Source organism: Podarcis gaigeae (assembly GCF_964106915.1).
Source record: "Podarcis gaigeae genome assembly, chromosome: 3".
NCBI lineage: Eukaryota > Metazoa > Chordata > Lepidosauria > Squamata > Lacertidae > Podarcis > Podarcis gaigeae.
The window spans coordinates 17,213,450-17,231,922 of record NC_139680.1 but is presented as its reverse complement, the minus strand read 5'-3'; positions in this window follow the sequence as shown (position 1 = coordinate 17,231,922).

Genomic DNA, 18,473 nt, shown 5'->3' with positions numbered 1-18,473 from the left:
GACTCCACTAACCCAGAAATAGTGCTTCAGGTTAAGAACTTTGCTTCAGGATGAGAACAGAAATTGTGCTCCGGCAGCGTGGCGGCAGCAGGAGGCCCCATTAGCTAAAATGGTGCTTCAGGTTAAGAACAGTTTCAGGTTAAGTACGGACCTCCAGAATAAAATAAAGTACTTAACCTGAGGTACCACTGTATTGTGGTCCTGAGCTGTTTAAGTCTTTATAGGTCAAAACCAGCACTTTGACTTGGGCCTGGAAACTAATTGGTAGCTAGTGCAGTCAGACCAGGATCGGGGTAATATGCTCAAACCGTCTTGCTCCAGTGAGCAACCTGGCGGCTGAATTCTGCACTGGCTGAAGTTTCCGAACCGTCTTCAGAGGCAGTCCTATGTATAACGCATTGTAGTAATCTATCCTGGAGGTTACCAGAGCATAGACAACAGTAGTTAGGCTATCCTTGTCCAGATAGGGGTATAGCTGGGCCACCAGCCAAAGCTGATGGAAGGCACTCCAGGCTACTGAGGCTACCTGAACCTCGAGCGACCGCAAAGGATCCAGGAGGACCCCCAAGTTATGAACCTGCTCCTTCAGAGGAAGTGTAACCCCATCAAGAAGCTATAGGAAGCTAAATGTGAAGGTTGTTTGGTTAACACAATGGTAGTATGTATGTAAAAGTGCCGTCTAGCAAAATAAAATCCTTTTCTCACTTGATTTAGTGTTTCCACATGGGGTTTTTTCATCATTCGCTTCAGTCGGTTCTCTGTTAGGGCAGCTTACCAAGTCTTTAACCCATGGCAATGTGTTCATACACAGTCAACTCCTGGCAGGAACGGCATACAATCAAGTATATTCCTTATCTCGCTAATTTCTCTGGCTGCTTTGTTTTGACCCTCAGCCGATTGCTGTTGCCAGCGAAACATCTTGACATTTCTTCATATTTCAAGGAACTTGACTTCACTCAGTGTGATAAAAGGTGGGGAAAAAACCCAGATTGGCTCAGTATTCTTCCACAATATTTGTTAGCTGAAGCTTGTGGTAATAGGGTTTTTTTCCTACCTAAAATGCTCCTGCAATGTTTTGTGTTCTTTTCAATTAATATTTGAATCACCCATAACAGTAGTTTTTTCTGGTGATTTCTCATTTACATTTTAGAGATAAAGCATTCAGGATGTTTTTCTCATGAAACACTAGGAACAAGTTTTTCCCTTTGAAGCGCCTAAATGCTTAACACCTCCATGTCAATTGCACATCTTTCCCCAAAGCTTTCTTGCAATTTTCAATTTTCTGTACTATTCAGTCTGTAGTAATCAAGCACATTCTTTGAGCAAAAGTTACCAGATTTTCAGAGCTCTTCTTGTAACCAAGCAACAATCGGCAAAGAATAAAAGGGACACCTTTTCTCAAATAGGATGGTGTTCATGGCTTCAAGGGAAATTTTCGCCATTCCTCTGATAACGCCACTTCATTAAAGCATATTTAAACTAGATGTACAAAGTAAATGTTGGTTTCCTGGTTCAGCTAAGGATGCTGTTAACAACAAGAATAAGCAACAGCAAGAAATAAACCTGCAAAAATTGAAAAGAACGGAGGAAGACGATAAGGGGTTAAAATGAATGAAACAGCTTCAGGCTTGTGTTCTGCTCAGCTGGCTACTTAAGTCATAGATGTTTGACTGCAATTATCTACATCCTGTTTTGTAGGAATCTGTAATTGAATGAAATGAGAAGCCATGCCAGGGAAAGTTAAGAGAACATTCCTGTTGCCAAATCAAACAAGTTTTCTTTTCTCAGTCCAGTATTTGGTTGGGGGAAAATATGGATGGATGTATGAACTTCAGATGCTCCTTTGTATGAACATCCCCCTTTATATAAGGAAATGTATTGACACCCACATTCGGGCGCACATCCCCTTCCCCAATTCTCAAGTTCACAGATGTCAGGGACCTTGCTGGGGAGGGCTACACTGAGGAGGAATAGTGGGAGCCTCCACCACCCCTACTCCTGATCCGGATCCTGAATCTTCCCAGGAGCAGGAGGACAGTATAGATTGGAAACAGTGGTTTGCAGAGGGACATAGTTCAGAAGGCAGAAGCTGGGAAATACTGGATGGGGAACAGCTAGGAGAAGAAACACTGGAAGAGAGAGGGTTAACAGATTCCTTCTTCTTCTTTGGCAATCACTCGTAGCAGTGTAAGTTTGTCTTCCACAAACACAGTTTTAACAATGAATCCATAAGTGACTGTGGAGGCCAATTCTGGACCCACATGTCCTTCCACAGTGGAGACATTGGTTCCCAGGCAGGAGTTGATCACAGTGTAGATTTGCCAAGCGTGCCTTCCTCTTACCACATTTCTCCCTTGCGTTCTGAGTTTGAGTGTCTTCAAAACCCATGACACCTTTGGCAAAGGCTGCTCTCCAACTGGAGTGCTCGCAGGCCAGTGTTTCCCAGTTGTCGGTGTTTATACTACATTTTTTAAGATTTGCCTTGAGAGAGTCTTTAAACCTCTTTTGTTGACCACCAGCATTACGCTTTCCATTTTTAAGTTTGGAATAGAGTAGTTGCTTTGAAAGACGATCATCAGGCATCCGCACAACATGACCAGTCCAATGAAGCTGATGTTGAAGAATCATTGCTTCAACACTGGTGATCTTTGCTTTGCTGACAGTCTCTGGTCAGCAAGTCATAGAGAACTCAGAAAATGGCAGAACAGAAAGAACAGAAAGCACAGAGGGGACAGGCTCAGTTTACAAAACGTAGGAGTAACGTTGCTTAATAGGGACAAAAGGGAGTGGAATCCTTAATTGGAAGCATCGCCATTTCTAGTAGGTGTGTTCTTTGTTCTCTCACTGTGATTATTAAAGTTTCTAACTGGTAAGAAGACTCCATTTCCTTTGTTCTGCTTATCTAATGCCACGGGGAAGGAAGTTGATTCCCTGAAGCCTGACACACATTAGAAATCAGTAGTCTGCAGCATGGCAAGACAGATAGGATCAGCATCATTGCCTTGGCAATCGACCACATTCCCTGTTCCTTCCCATATTCCAACCCAAGAGCTTCTCCCCCCCGCTGCCCTGTTTTATAATCATGTAGTGAAATCCAACCGGCTACTCAGTGCCTTCTGCTCATCATGGCATCTAGGACTGCCTGGGATCACACAGTGAAGAAACCATTTCATGTAAAATAAATTGCCCCCAAAGCAAATCTAGGCAGCAATGGTCGAAAACAGCTGGGAACAGAAATGCACAAAAGAGTGAAAGTTAATGAGGTCCCCACTCGCCCCTTCCAAGCACCTCCCTGGAGTGGCAACTTTTGCACTGGACATTGTGAGCTTGTTGACAATTTGGCACACCACTAATTGCAACATTTTATATTTCCCCATAACAGGTTGCTAATGAAATTGACTTCTGGAAAGGCTCTTGTACGCCCTTTGGTGGTTGCCATGCATACTAGACTCGTCGTAATTTATCTAAAGAGCCTAATTGATCATAATTAAGGAGCCACACAGGGGAGGAAAAACAATGCAATTTAATCTGGGAGGGGGGGAATGTGCTTCTCCCCAATTTCACACTGTGATGGATAAGCAGTCAAGCACAAACTTAACAGGATCCTAATATAAAATGAAAATGTGAAGCAGAGAAGAATTGCTTTTAACAAATTACATGGTGTCTGTTTAAAATGACAGAAAATATAATTTCCCTCTGTTCCTCTTTGGCACATACAATATTGCTTCAAGTCATTTACCTGGGGCCAAGAGGAGAGGCTGCAATATACTATAGGTATATATTTCAGCTCAGAATTATTAACTTCCAAGTCTCTTGTTTTATTTTGAAATTCACTGGGCTGGAAAGGGATTAATGAGATGTGTTCTCCAAGGCTTAGTTTGATAAACAGTTTCTTGATTTGTTCACATGTCCTTCTCTCACAGTTTTTTTTTCTTCCTTTCTCTTGCTAAACACTTAGTACTTGAAGTCAACAATTTGTTAAACATTGAGAACTGCGCATTGAATACCTGTACTTGTCTGGACATCTGCAGCCCACTGGCATGCATTTGTATAGATTGTTGTCTCCTCTCAGCCCTACAAGCTGTGGAGAACCACTTTATGAACACAGAGATAGGTACCGTATTTTTCGCCCTATAGGACGCACTTTTTCCCCTCCAAAAATGAAGGGGAAATCTGGGTGCGTCCTATGGGGCGAATGCAGGCTTTCGCTGAAGCTTGGAGAGCGAGAGGGGTCGGTGCGCACCGACCCCTCTCGCTCTCCAGGCTTCAGGAAGACATCCGCAGCCTAGGCAGCCCTGTGGGAACTCCCACAGGACTGTCTAGGCTGCAGATAGTAGCCTGCTTCCCGGAGCGCTGGGCGCGCTGAAAGCAGAGCGCCTGGTGCTTCGGGAACACATCCACAGCCTAGGCAGCCCTGCGGGAGGTCCCGCAGGGATGTCTAGGCTGCAGATAGCAGCCTGCTTCCTGGAGCGCCGGGCGCGCTGAAAGCTGAGCGCCTGGCGCTTCGGGAACACATCCGCAGCGTGGGGAGCCCTGCAGGAGTTCCCTGCAGGGCTCCCCATGCTGCGGATAGCAGCCTGCCGCCCGGCAGGCGGAACACCCTGAAGCAGAGCGCCCTGTGCGTCGGACAGACATCGGCCAGCCCCACAAGCTCGGGGGACAGCAGGGAGGCACAGCGCCACCATCCCGCTGTTCCTTGACCTGGTTCGGTTTCCCCGACCTGCTTTTTGGGGAAAAATACTTTTTTGGGGGGGAGGGAATAAAGGAAAAGTTTTTTCCCTTTATTTCCCCCCCCCCAAAAAAAACTAGGTGCGTCCTATGGGGCGGAGCGTCCTATGGGACGAAAAATATGGTACTTTTCTGTGAGTCCAGCCCTCAAGCTATCTGTGGAAATGGTAAACTGAGGGATATAAGGTTGGGATGCCATAATCCATCTCTGAAAAATGAAGTAAACTGCTTGAAGTCAGCCCTTGCACTCCAAAGAGCTTCCAAGTCAGGCATGCCTTCTGGTTTTGAGTAGATAGGAGTGAAAATGTTTGGGACAAGTACCAAGAGCTCTCATATACTTAGTTCAGATAGAATGGAAAACCATGGTTTGCTGCTATGCTAATGAGCCACAAGGTGCATTGGGCTTGTGTGCAAATCTCTTCCTTCTCTTATCTTCCATGTGCCGCCAGAGATCAAATGTGTCTTATTTTGCTTTCAGATGAACCACAGATCCCTGTGGCATCCGAACTTACTGAAGTATGAAACAATGCTTTGACCCAGGTTTGTTTTCACTTCATAAATCTGAACTAACCACATTTAACCCAGTTTAGCTGCCACAAGGAACTATGGTCTGCTTAAAATTGGAGGCAGAGCTCTGTTTGTTGAGCTATCCGTGTGGGTTGCCCTGTGTGAGGCTTTCATGCATCTTAGACTTGACAAGATGAGCCATGATGTTCCAGTGGTGTATCATCATGGGAGCTAAGGAGGCGAGCTGTTGGTCAGAAGTGATGACCCAGCTGAATATCTCCCATGCTCTAGCCAGTGGAGGGGACAAGCTATGTAGAATAAAACGTTTGCAGATAAATAAACCCATTAGGTAAAGGTAAAGGGACCCCTGACCATTAGGTCCAGTCGTGGCCGACTCTGGGGTTGCGACGCTCATCTCGCTTTATTGGCCGAGGGAGCCGGCGTACAGCTTCCGGATCATGTGGTCAGAATGACTAAGTCGCTTCTGGCGAACCAGAGCAGCATACGGAAACGCTGTTTACCTTCCTGCCGGAGCGGTACCTATTTATCTACTTGCACTTTTTGGTGTGCTTTTGAACTGCTAGGTTGGCAGGAGCAAGGAACGAGCAACAGGAGCTCACCCCATCACGGGGATTCGAACTGCTGACCTTCTGATCAGCAAGCCCTAGGCTCTGTGGTTTAACCCACAGCGCCACCCACTTCCCCACAATAAACACATTAAATAACATTAAAGTGCCTGCAGGAGGCTCTGGATTTGATCAGAGCTGCAGCCCCAGGAGAGACACTTTTAGACTTCCCCCAGTGCTGTTTTCCCATTCAAATTGCCACCTCCCCTCAAAACTGGTTATGAGGTCCTCTAAAGAGAAATACTGTGGGAATGTTAAGGATAGTAGGAAAGGATATATTGAATAAATATTATCTTTCCTTCACTTATGCTAGTAAGTGATGTAGCAGAGCAGATTCTCCTCAATATAGCTGAAAGCTAGTTTGCAGATTCATTTGAATCTCTAAGTTAAAATTATTTCCTGGTGTCTCCTTTAATCCCTCTTAAAAGAATAAAGACACAAGTCTTTCTGAGTAAAGTAACAAAAAGTTTATTCACATTTCAGTTCATGATATGATCCCTGAAAGGCAGGCTTTAATTGGTAGTTACACAAAGAATCTTTGAGTTGATGTCATAGGGAGAATGAACTCATGTGCTGCTGGCTGAGAGCCAGCAGACAGCAAAATTACATTAACACAACAAATTGGCTGCAGGAGAGCAGCATGGCAGCAAAAGAACAGCAAGGCAATAGAAAGACAAAGCAGACAAACTGGAGACTGAGAAACTCAGCTCTTTTATGGAGTCAGCCAGAGCCATGCCCATCTCCCAGATCACATGCAGGGGGAGGATGCTCCAGACCAGTGGAAAAGGAAGTTACACTGACTGGATGTCCCCCTGCCTGTGCCCTCTCTAGGGAAACAATGAATGTTGCATTTGACTGTACTGATGGATTACATCCCAAAAATACAGGTGACAATAATTGCCCCATCCTGTCAGGATGCTGTCAGCGGCTCCTGGCTGGTTGCCCAGGAGAGTATAAAGACAAACGTCTTTTTATTTCAATCTTTACAGAGATAGGCTATAGAACCCAGTCTCTTGGATAATGGCATTGTCCCAAGTGGATCTCCACCCCTCCGTCTCTCCCACTTCCTCATTCGTCACTTCTACGGGTGCTGCTAGGTGCCCTCTGTCTTTTAGCTCTTTGCTCTCCTACTTTTAAGGCTCGCCGGGTTCTGGGATATGGAGGGTCTGGAATGCTTTCTAATGACAAGCTGCGACCTCCCTCAAACCCCTGTTGTAAATCTATACTGTCTTCCTCTTCCTCCTCCCTGGAAGGGTGAGGATGGAGAAGCAGTCTCCACTACTCCTCTTTCATCCAGTCCCTTACACATTCACACCCCAGTACAACTAACAGCAGCTTTGGGAATGAGGCAATTACAGCGCATTCAGAAGTACTGTAACTCCCACTATGTTCAGTGGGGCTTATTCCCTGCTAAACATGTCTAGGATTGCAGTCTTAGGCGCAGGAAACAGTGGAGAGAGGAGAGTTAAGCAGAGACCAGGTTGCAACCCAGACCAAAATTGCAGCCTATTACGGCTGATCACTCATCAGATAACACATTTTCTGTGTCACATCAGTTTTGACCCTGAGCCACCTTATTTTCAAGTCCTCAATATAGACTGTTGCTTGCTTTCTGTGGAGAAGTGGTGCATGGCTCCAGGAACAGACCTTTAGAAGGAGATTAATGAGGCAGTTTGTTTTTCTTTGTATGTAATTAGAAGCCACCTATTAGAGTCATTTGATAAATGTATCTGCAGAGAAGAAGTGATGCAAGGAAACAGAGCTAGAACACAGGAGAATAGGTGTTATGGAAGAGCTGATTATGTAAGCCAGGAGTGCTGTTTTTGGGATGGCCAGGATTTCTGCAGTGGTGAAGATTCTTTAGCACACATCCAATGTAGTCTTGGGCATTAAATTTACTGGGCCAAAGCCACAATAAACTTTTATTTTTTTATATAATATTTTTTATTTGGTTTTGCAAATATAAAATTATAACAATCCAAACTACATATCCTTATTTCCAGATTTCTCCAAATCTGTGGACTTCCCAAACCTTTCCTTCAGTGGGTCCTATTGTACACCCTGTTAACTGCATATTATTTCACAATCCATATTTTGTATCTTTCCATATTGTCCTTGATATTTGCTACGTAACAAGTGCTATTAAAATCCTGCTAATGTTTTCATCTGTTTACAATGGTCTCCTAGATAAATTATAAATTTCCCCCATTTTTATTGAAGTTTTTTCAGTTCATTATCTATCATTTTCCAAAATGCTTTCGTAATCTTGCATGTCCACCACATATGATGCAAGGTACCTTCTTTTTCTTTACATTTCCAGCAGGTACCTGTGCTTGTCTTATACATTTTTGCTAACTTACTAGTTGTCAAATTCCACCAGTACATCATTTTCATATAATTTTCTTTCAGCGTACAGCATGCCAAGAATTTCCCAATCTGAAAGTTGAATATTATGCCCCAAATCCCTCACCCAGTGTATCATTACAGATTTAACCTATTCATCTTTTATATACCATTCCAATAGGAGTCTATGCATTTTAGATAGTAATTTTGTATTATTTTCTAACAAGTCTTTTTCAAATCTTGAAGTCTCATAACCACAGTAAACTTTTAAACTCCCTCTCTCAAAACCACACTCTTTCAGTTTTCCTTCCATTTCTGGAGAGATCCCAGAGGAAAGATCATTCGATTTCTCATTATTTGGCCAATCATCTGTCTGCACTGCTTAGCCAATCCTAATCCAAAACTATTGCTATGGCCAGAGAGAAAACCCATGCAAAAATTTAGCATTTTACTGCTGCTGTCCCTAGTACTTTCACAACATCAACTTCATTGGATTGGTTGTGTTGTGTGGATGCCAGATTATTGTCTTCCAAAGCAACTACTCTAGTCCAAACTTAAAAATGGAAAGCGTAATGCTGGTGGTCCACAAAAGAGGTTCAAAGACTCCCTCAAGGCAAATCTTTAAAAATGTAGTATAAACACCGACAACTGGGAAACACTGGCCTGCGAGCGCTCCAGTTGGAGAACAGCCTTTCCCAAAGGTGCCATGGGCTTTGAAGACACTCGAACTCGGGACACAAGGGAGAAACGTGCTAAGAGGAAGGCACGCTTGGCAAACCCTCACCACGATCAACTCCCATCCGGAAACTTATGCCCCCACTGTGGAAGGGTGTGTGGATCCAGAATTGGCCTCCACAGTCACTTACGGACTCAGTTCTAAAACTGTGTTTACGGAAGACAGTCTTACTCGGCTAAAGACAAACAGCCAAAGACGAAGAAGACTTTCACAGGTTCCCACCCTCCCTTGTTGTGATGAGAGTGATCCAGGAAATCATCACAACCATAGCATGCACATAGAGCTATATTACAATATTAGTAGGCCTGCCTTTGGGTAGACCTAGCAGCCTGAGAACATGACAGTGTATTATGTTACCAGTGCTTCTTTGGATTAAATATGCTCCATTTCTCCTTCTCTTCCCCAGCCCATGTCACAATACTTTTAATTGTTAATCTCTGAGATGCTTTATAATTGTAAATGTTGAATCATGGCACTTTCACATTGGGTGGTATTCAAATGTGCTTCAATGTGCACTGGACTGCAGCCAGTCTGTCAGCCTTCATGGTTCGTATCTTTTAGAACTATGATATGAACAACTAGCGTTGCTAAAAACTTGTTTACCGAGCTTTCGGGTCAGGAAATATTTATGTATGTAAAGCTTCGGTGCATAATCTCCAGAGAAGTGCCTGGTTCCAGCTCGTTGGAAAGTCGTGACCATATTTTCTGTGAGGCTTTTTGCCTGTTTCAACATGTTTGCTATAAGGCTGTGCTTACTTGCTGGAAGCAGAAAAGCACATTTTCAGAGGAATTGTTTAGACGGTCCATTGAATCGTACTGAGAGCGGTGCCCTGTTTCCAATGCAGCCCTGGCATTTTGGGGAGCTCAGTGCAAAATATGAAACTTCCAGTTACCACCTCATTTGGAGCTAGAAATTGTATGCTTCTGAAAGACATGGTTCCAAACCACACCGATGAAGTCCCACTAAAGTCCATGGAGACTACTCATAACTAAAGTTCCATAGGATTGCATCTTTATGATGAAAGATTGCCAGACTTGGGATATTTCTAATTCAGCTGGACATTAAATGCCTTGGTCTTCTTTAAATTCAACTGAAGTTAATAGTAGGGCTACTATTATGAAAAACAAGATCTCCCCACCAGCCTCTAGCTTTCAACCCTGGTTGAGAAATTAATACAATCATCAATTCCAGTTCCTCTCCAGAACCTTGCATTTCCTATTTCTCAGTGTACCATGAACACAAGTCCCATGCTGAAAAATTGTGGGATTTGCTTTCTCAGGAGACTCAATGAAGTGAAATCATTTTCTAGGGAACCCTTGGCTCATCAGTTGAGGGTTCATCAATGAAAGGAAGTAGGTGAGACAGCTTGGGGACCAATAATATTAGTCCTGACCACTTTGAGGTCTTTTTCTACAAACAAGCAGTATATACTTTTCGTTAAATAAAATATATAATAATTTTCCTTGAAATGTTGGGTGTATTTGTCAACATATTCTCTGTTCACAATGGATTGTGACGAGGCGCAAAGCTAGCCTTTTAATCTCCTCGTGGCCTGCCTGAAGCAGAGAGGAGAAAGGGGAGCATCTGAGCCTAAGACTCACCTAGGTTTCCCCCCATCCTATCTGAATACAGCAATTTTATGGCAAACATAGAGTCAGATGTCAGTACAGAAGTTATGTTCTGGGGTAGATAGAAAATGTGAAAAGCTGGTGCAATAAGCCATTTCAAGTCAGCTTTCAACACTACCAAAAACCAAATAAGATTGCATCAAGAATCGCAAAGGGATTAACTATTGAATCTCAGACACTGGCATTAACTATTGTTGAGTGTCAAATATAGATGTTCAATATGCAATGAATATATGAGCTCTGATGGTATATCGGGAGAATACTTGGCATTCAAGGTTAGAAAGGAAGCTCTTTGGACCAATTTAGTTTCAGCTCAGATTTTTAAAGTTATGGCTGCGCTAAGTGTCCTGCAGGGTGTTTTATCACATGACACTTGCTGCTTCAGCTGCTGAAAGTATATATTGTTATCTGAAAAACTGGTGCGAGGTGCTCATCTTACATCACATAGTGGAGTGATTCATAGCCCCATGCCATGCATATCTTCATCAGCAGAGATAAAATACAACATATGGTGTGGTTATTATCAAAAACATTATCATGTTGACGGGACCAGCTGGCTATTCCATCACAGCAGCCAAATGCTTTCTTATTGGTTCATTGCAGATTGCCATTTAACACAGTGTGAAGGCTGCTCCAAATGAGAGAAATGGAAATCCACTTGAAGTCGGACAGCAAGCAGCATGGACTCTCTGTCCATAGATGACATGAGCCCGCCATGTAAACAGGAGTCACTGAACACATGCTAGCCAAATACATGTACACATCTAATCTGTGCATGTCTGCTCCCAGAAACTTACTATTAGGTAAGTGTGCTTAGAATTGTAGCCAAGATGCTTACAGCACTATGCAGAAAAAGCCAAAGATTGTATATTGATATGGTAGGGAGAGAAGTATGAGTTGTTGTTGTTGTTGATTGAATATATATACCGCCCTATACCCGGGGGTCGCAGGGCAGTTCACAGAATAAAATCAAGATAAAAAAACACAAAATACCTATAAAAAATAAGAAACCCCAATAGCCCCCACCCCACAAAAAACACATCTTAAAAGGGCATAGGGTGTAAATCGGATAAACCAAAGCCCTGTTTAAAAAGGAACATTTTTGCCTGGTGCCTAAATGTGTATAATGAAGGCGCCAGGCGAACTTCCCTGCAGATAGCATTCCACAGATGGGGAGCCACTGCAGAGAAGGCCCCTTCTCGTGTTGCCACCCTCCGGACCTCTCAAGGAGGAAGCACATGAAGGATGGCCTGAGAAGATGATCTCAGGGTCTGGGCAGGTTCATATGGAAAGAGTCAGTCTTTGAGGTACTGCAGTCTTGAGCCATTTAAGGCTTTATAGGTCAAAACCAGCATTTTGAATAGGGCCTGGAAACTAACTGGTAGCCAGTGCAGTCAGACCAAGATCAGTGTAATATGCTCAAACTGTCTTGAGCAACCTGACCGCTGAATTCTGCACCAGCTGAAGTTTCTGAACTGTCTTCAGAAATAGCCCTACATATAACGCATTGCAGTAATCTAACCTTGAGGTTACCAGAGCATAGACAACAATAGTTAGGTTATCCCTGTCCAAATAGGGGGGAGCTGGGCCACCAGCCGAAGCTGATGGAAGGCACTCCAGGCCACTAAGGCCACCTGAGCAACAGCAAAGGATCCATGTGGACCTCCAAGCTATGAACCTGCTCCTTCAGAGGAAGTGTAACCCCATCAAGAGCAGCGACCTCTTTGGAAGATGGACACAGATGGGCCAATTAGACAAGAAGGTTTTGAATCAGAGGTTACTGCCATGCTTAATTGTTTTGCCTTTCACTTTCCCCAGATGACTTTCCATTTTTATACGTTGAGTGATAATCACTCGCTTCAGGCTACCCAAAATACGACTCACCAGGACTGTGCAGTCGTTTGAACCTAGAACTCTCTCAGCCATTGTGGTATTGCTGATTCACAACATGAAGGAACGTGTCACAAGCCTGTTTGGTTCCATTCTTTCTGCAGGACAGATGCAGCTGTTTTTACGTTATCAAAAGGAAGCAGCACAAATGAGCCTTTCCAGGACAAGAAACACAGCAAGGCAAAATCCAGGGTGCCACTTTAATGAAAGAATAACCAGATAAATGCACCCGCTTATTTTATTTGAAAGCCAGCCCGTTTCTGCCACAATGCTGTCATCCATGCATAGCTGTTCTTTTGATCAACAACATTACCTTCTTTTCCTCAGGGCCTCAAATTATGAACCTTTCAAAAGCAATACCATCACTTTGGAATGTGACGCAAAGAAAGCTGATCATAGCAGACTGACCGTGATGTTGATGGTCCTATGCAGAAAACAATTATCTGCTTTTCCATTGCAGTCTCCTGCAGAAAGGTATTGATATGTGATATGGTCTGATTAGCGTCTGTGATGCTGCTCATATAAAACTCATTCCCAGAAAGGCCAGGAGTCCAATGGCACTGTTAGGGCACTTACATGACTAAATGGAAATTTTAAAAGGGAGCAGGCATGGTGTTTGTGTGTAAACTTACCATACTGGCCCGAATATAAGCCACACCTGAATATAACCCACCTTTAAAATTCAAGGCGGGGAGAGACAATAACCAAATGTAAGCCGCTCCCTTAAAATTCTGCAGGCACACACACCTGTTCTGTTTTATCGCATGTCTGTTTCAGCAGCAATTTCACAAAAGCCAATTTTTGTAAGGTCGCAAATTTTAGCCGTACTTTAACTTTTCAAGGTAGGAATTGGGGGGGGGGGGAGTGAGGCTTATATTCAGGCCAATACAGTAATTGGTTGCAGGGTTAGGGTCAGCAACTGGGCACCAGTCTAGCCCATATATCAGTATTACTTGCCCTCTCCAGTCATCAATTTAGAGCCTAACGGGGGTCATGCAGAGATGGTTGTCTGGGTCAACAGGGCTTGGTAAGTCCGGTCAACTTTCCTGGCATTGCGGCCGGGCAGCTGGGAACCAACTGTGATCTGACAGAGGGGGCAGAGTGTTGACATCCGTTTCCGAGTCATCCTGGCCACATCAGTTAGTTTTCTGAACCCAATCTGGAACATTTCTTTATTGTTGAAAAGTCATGTTGAGCTACAAATGTGGGACATATCTTCTCTTCCTAACCCGCCCCCCCCCCAAAAAAAATTGCACTTGGTTGTTACGCTGCAGCTGCCCAAAACATGCTTCAAAATCCCAGGAAATGTTTTTTGGAGCCTTCTGAAATTTGCTTTCAGCCTTTGATGCATAATGTACCATCACTGCAATTTTGGCACTGAAGTACATAAGAACAAGATCAGAACGAGGACTGTTTGTCGTAACGGGAAAATGAATGACGCTGCACCTGGCAAATCAATGCATCTTCTCTTCACATGCAAATCTGGCTCAAAGAATCCAGTATTTGCATGAGATTTTTGTTTGTTTGTTCAGTATTGGGATCTTCTTTTTTGCTAAATGCATTTTATACACAGCTGTAGTTGAACATTCAGAAGCATCTTTTTTGCATTGGAAGAGAAGCCTCCACAGCCCAAAGGAACACTTACCTCCTGTCGCAAATATTGACTCCAGATGGGACTGTTTTCACCAGGACCATAGCAGGAGAATAGGTGAACTTTCCCTTCCACCTTGAATTCCCTTGAATTCCTGCTATGACTCAGGCCCACCAGTGATTGATATTTCTTTTTTTTTTTTTAACGTTACAAACCTTGTGCCTAATTTGGCCCAGAATAACTAGTGTCATATACTGGAATTAGATTTTGCATTTGAAGGATAGTATCTGTGTTTCTCCTCTCCAGCTTAATTTCTTTTTGATGATATCGTTGCCATAATTTAGTCCTCTCAGCTTTAGATGGTTGATCTTGGCCTCAGAAGAGCAGTTTCAATACAAGAGGCAAGAAATTACACCCAATAAGCAAAGAGCCCTATGCGAGATTTCTGGATGGCATAAAAACATTAGTTGCAAGTTATTGACCAAGGCAATATTAAGTTTTTAAAAGAGAAAATGGAAAGTCCTATAACTAAAGTATCATGACCTATGGCAGCCACACACACTTTCCCTTTGTTCCACAGTCATATCTGACCAAAGAGATTTTTTTAGTTTTTTTAAAGGTTTTCAAGGCACTCCAAAAATCAACAGTGATGAAAGTACATACCATGATCAGAGATGACTCTTTTGACTTTTAGAACAGAAGAGCCCTGCTGGATCAGACCAAAGGCCCATCTATAATAATAAATTTATACCCCACCCATCTGGCTGGGTTTTCCCAGCCACTCTCGGCAGCTCCCAACAGAATATTAGAAACACGATAAAACATCAAACATTACAAACTTTCCTAAACAGGGCTGCCTTCAGATGTCTTCTAAAAGTTAGGTGATGGTTTATTTCCTTGATGTCTGATGGGAGGGCATTCCACAGAGCAGGTGCCACTACCTAGAAGGCCCTTTGCTTGGTTCCCTGTAACCTCACTTCTCACAGGGAGGGAACCACCAGAAGGCCCTCAGTGATTTAGACCATAGCACCACCCACTCCCCTTTGGCTGACTGTATGAGTGTATGAAAAATCACCTTACCTTCTCCCCACCCACAGAGAAAAAGATGTTGGGAAGATGAGAAAACCTTATCTTTTATCCTGCAGGTTAAAACAGTGTGGATTATTTGGAGTGGGGAAAGGAACCATGGAGAAAGGGGAAAGCAGGCTTTCTTGGTCTGTAGAGCCCACCAACCCAATTGGCAGCCTCCTCAGACTTCATGTTCAGGCAATCTAAAATGGTGCCACCAGCAGTAACGGCAAGAGTTATGGGGATTGTGGTGGGATCCACACTCTTCCACACTGGCTGCATGGCAAAGCTAGAAGAAGCTACAGAATGGTGAGCTTGCTTCATGGAATGACCACACCTTGGCACAGGTAATACTTGCAAAGATGCAAGTATTTCCACTGCAGATCAAGAAGATATTTACTGGTTTCTCTTGGGAATTATAGGGACAGAGCTACCTAAATTGTACAGAAGCTTATTCATGTATGCTACTACAGGGGCAATAATGTTACTTGCCCCAAAATGGAAAGAAGCAGAAGTCCCAGCAAAGGAAGAGTGAATACAAAAACTTACCAGAAGAATAAGAAATCAAGATAGCAAACTTTTTATAAAAGAGTAGAAATATTTAAAGTAGATAAATAAATGTTAAGTGAATTTGAATATGAGAAGATATTAAAAATAAATTTAAGTAACCGCGGAAAGAGGGGGAAGGAAGTCAAGTTTTAAAATGTCAAAATGATTGTAAAATCAATGAAATGTATATATCTGAAAAGTATAAATATTGTTTTAAAATAATAAGAAGAAGGCATTGCTGGTTTGTTTGTTCAGTTTATATTGCACCCTTCTTCTCAAAGGAGAAACTATATTCTCAGTGTCTACTTTTTTAAAAAAAAGATTAAACTTTGACAAGGAACGTAAGAAAATTAATGCTAATGAAAGTCAAAACTTAGACATTTAATCACATCTGGCTGTGTTTAATCTGCTCCAGGAGCATTTAAAAAAAAAAACCACAAACACCCATGGGTCCCAAAGGAGCCTAGCTGAAGGCATTTCAGAACAAATGGCTTTTATCTTTGAGAAGAACTTGAAGTCTCCTGATGTCCCAAGAAAGGGAATATCACCATGTCACATTTATAGGTCAAAGGGTGCTGCACATGTATACTTGTGATATGACTGCTGTGATTTTTCGAAAAGAAATCAGTTGAGGGAGTGAAATTTTAAGAAAACGTTTTCTTCAAATTTGCCTTCCAACTCAACATGGAAGAAGGTACATTTTGGATAAAATACAGAAGCTCTAAAGCAATTCATCTCAAGGCAACCAAGCGGTGATTAAAGCAGTATCCTCAAGCTGATAACATTCTCCAGAAATTGGGACTTTTACTAAGGAAATGGTACACAAAGGTTGGCTCTGTGGGGAACGGAACACATACCTGGAATCAAAAAGAGAATTGTACAAACTAATTTCTGAGAATAATCAGCAGCAGGCGCAACGGTGATGTGGTTTGCTGAACTTTGAAATCATGGAGATGAGTCATTTTATTTGTACACCAGTGGCACGGACCTCAGCTCCTTTTATTATTATTACTATGCTTTTCAACAGGCTCAAACGTTTCCATCAATAGTGCCCTAGAGGAGAATGAAGACTCTTAATTCCTGGAAGGATATTAAGGGTAGGGCATTTAATTTATTGCATTTGGCAGCTACTCTCACACAGAGGGAAAGAACTTTGTAGATTAGTCCCTTTGTATTTTGAAATCTTAAACTCCCAGGAAAGGTTCCAAAACATATTGCCTTGGGGGTGAAGGAGTACTTATATTTCTTTCTCCTATTCTTGGTTGATTGTCTGCATTTGCTAGACGAAACAACACAGCTCCACTCTTCCTGAAATCGAGCTTCAGCCCAATTTCTGATAAAAGCTGGGCCACAGGAGATAAGCCACTCTCTCAATAACTATGACTTCTTGCCGCTGCTTCAAAAGCTGGCCTATCAAGGCCCATTTCATTCAGCAGATGCATATTGGTGATGCTCTGTAGAAGTGAATGGCATTCAGGAGAAATGATTTTGAGGAGATATGGAGGGTGTTTGTAGAATTTGTACTGTTATGACAAAAAGAGGTCAAACCATTGAGAGAGGTGTTGAAATTTTGGGAGGTTGGATAGTTAGAATGGAATAAAAAATAGTGGGGTTTTTTTGGGGGGTTGCTATTGGGTTGTTGTTTTTATTTTTATTATGTACTTTGTGGTTTTATATCTTGATTTTATTCTGTGACCCGCCCTGAGACCCCCAGGTATAGGGTGGTATATAAATTCAATTTTAAAAAAGAAAGAAAAAATAGAATAAAAATGGTCTCGGGGTGGAATGCACATTTTAGTCTTATTTATTTTTTATTATTACTTTACCAGGGACACGGTTGGTGCTGTGGGTTAAACCACAGAGCCTAGGACTTGCCGATCAGAAGGTCAGCAGTTCGAATCCCTGCGACGGGTGAGCTCCCATTGCTCTGTCCCTGCTCCTGCCAACCTAGCAGTTATTTACTTATTTAGATTATTGTACCTGGACCACTCACAAGAATGCAAATTGGTTTCTCACGAAAACAGTGGCTCAAAAGGCAACGAAATCTCAGCAAAACCGACCCATTTTAGCAAAATGACTGCTTTTCTTCACAGCAAAAGCAACAAACAAAAAACCAATTATCTTAAAATGCAAGCAATCGTTTCATGTGACACAGAGTGGTTTGCTTTGGGAAGTTGCTTGCCGGGGAACCATGCGAAAGGCACATTTCCCTTGCTTGGCCTCAGGAAATTGCCACAACTCATGCATTTTCATTCCTTTGACACGTTTCAGTCATTTTTCTTCATTTTCAGATATTTAATTGATTCCAGATGGAGTTTCCTACAAATATCCTCTCTGTCCAATTTTATCTCCCGGGCCTGACAAGCTCTCCATGCCTTCCTTTTCTTTTTAATGGAGGTATGCTGAAAGAGGGGAGGCGCGCTACCATTTGATTACCAAACAATTCAATACAGTGGTACCTCGGGTTAAGTACTTAATTCGTTCCGGAGGTCCGTTCTTAACCTGAAGCACCACTTTAGCTAATGGGGCCTCCCGCTGCTGCCGCACCACCGAAGCACAATTTCTGTTCTCATCCTGAAGCAAAGTTCTTAACCTGAAGCACTATTTCTGGGTTAGTGGAGTCTGTAACCTGAAGCGCCTGTAACCTGAAGCGTATGTAACCTGAGGTACCACTGTATTACCAAACATTTGCTTAGTTTGGTTGCTCAAAATGGTGTTCTAGCTGCCTGTGGACTGTGGCTGAATACGCACCATACATTTAAACACCCCCCCCCCCCAAGAAAAGAATATCACAACTGGAGAGAGA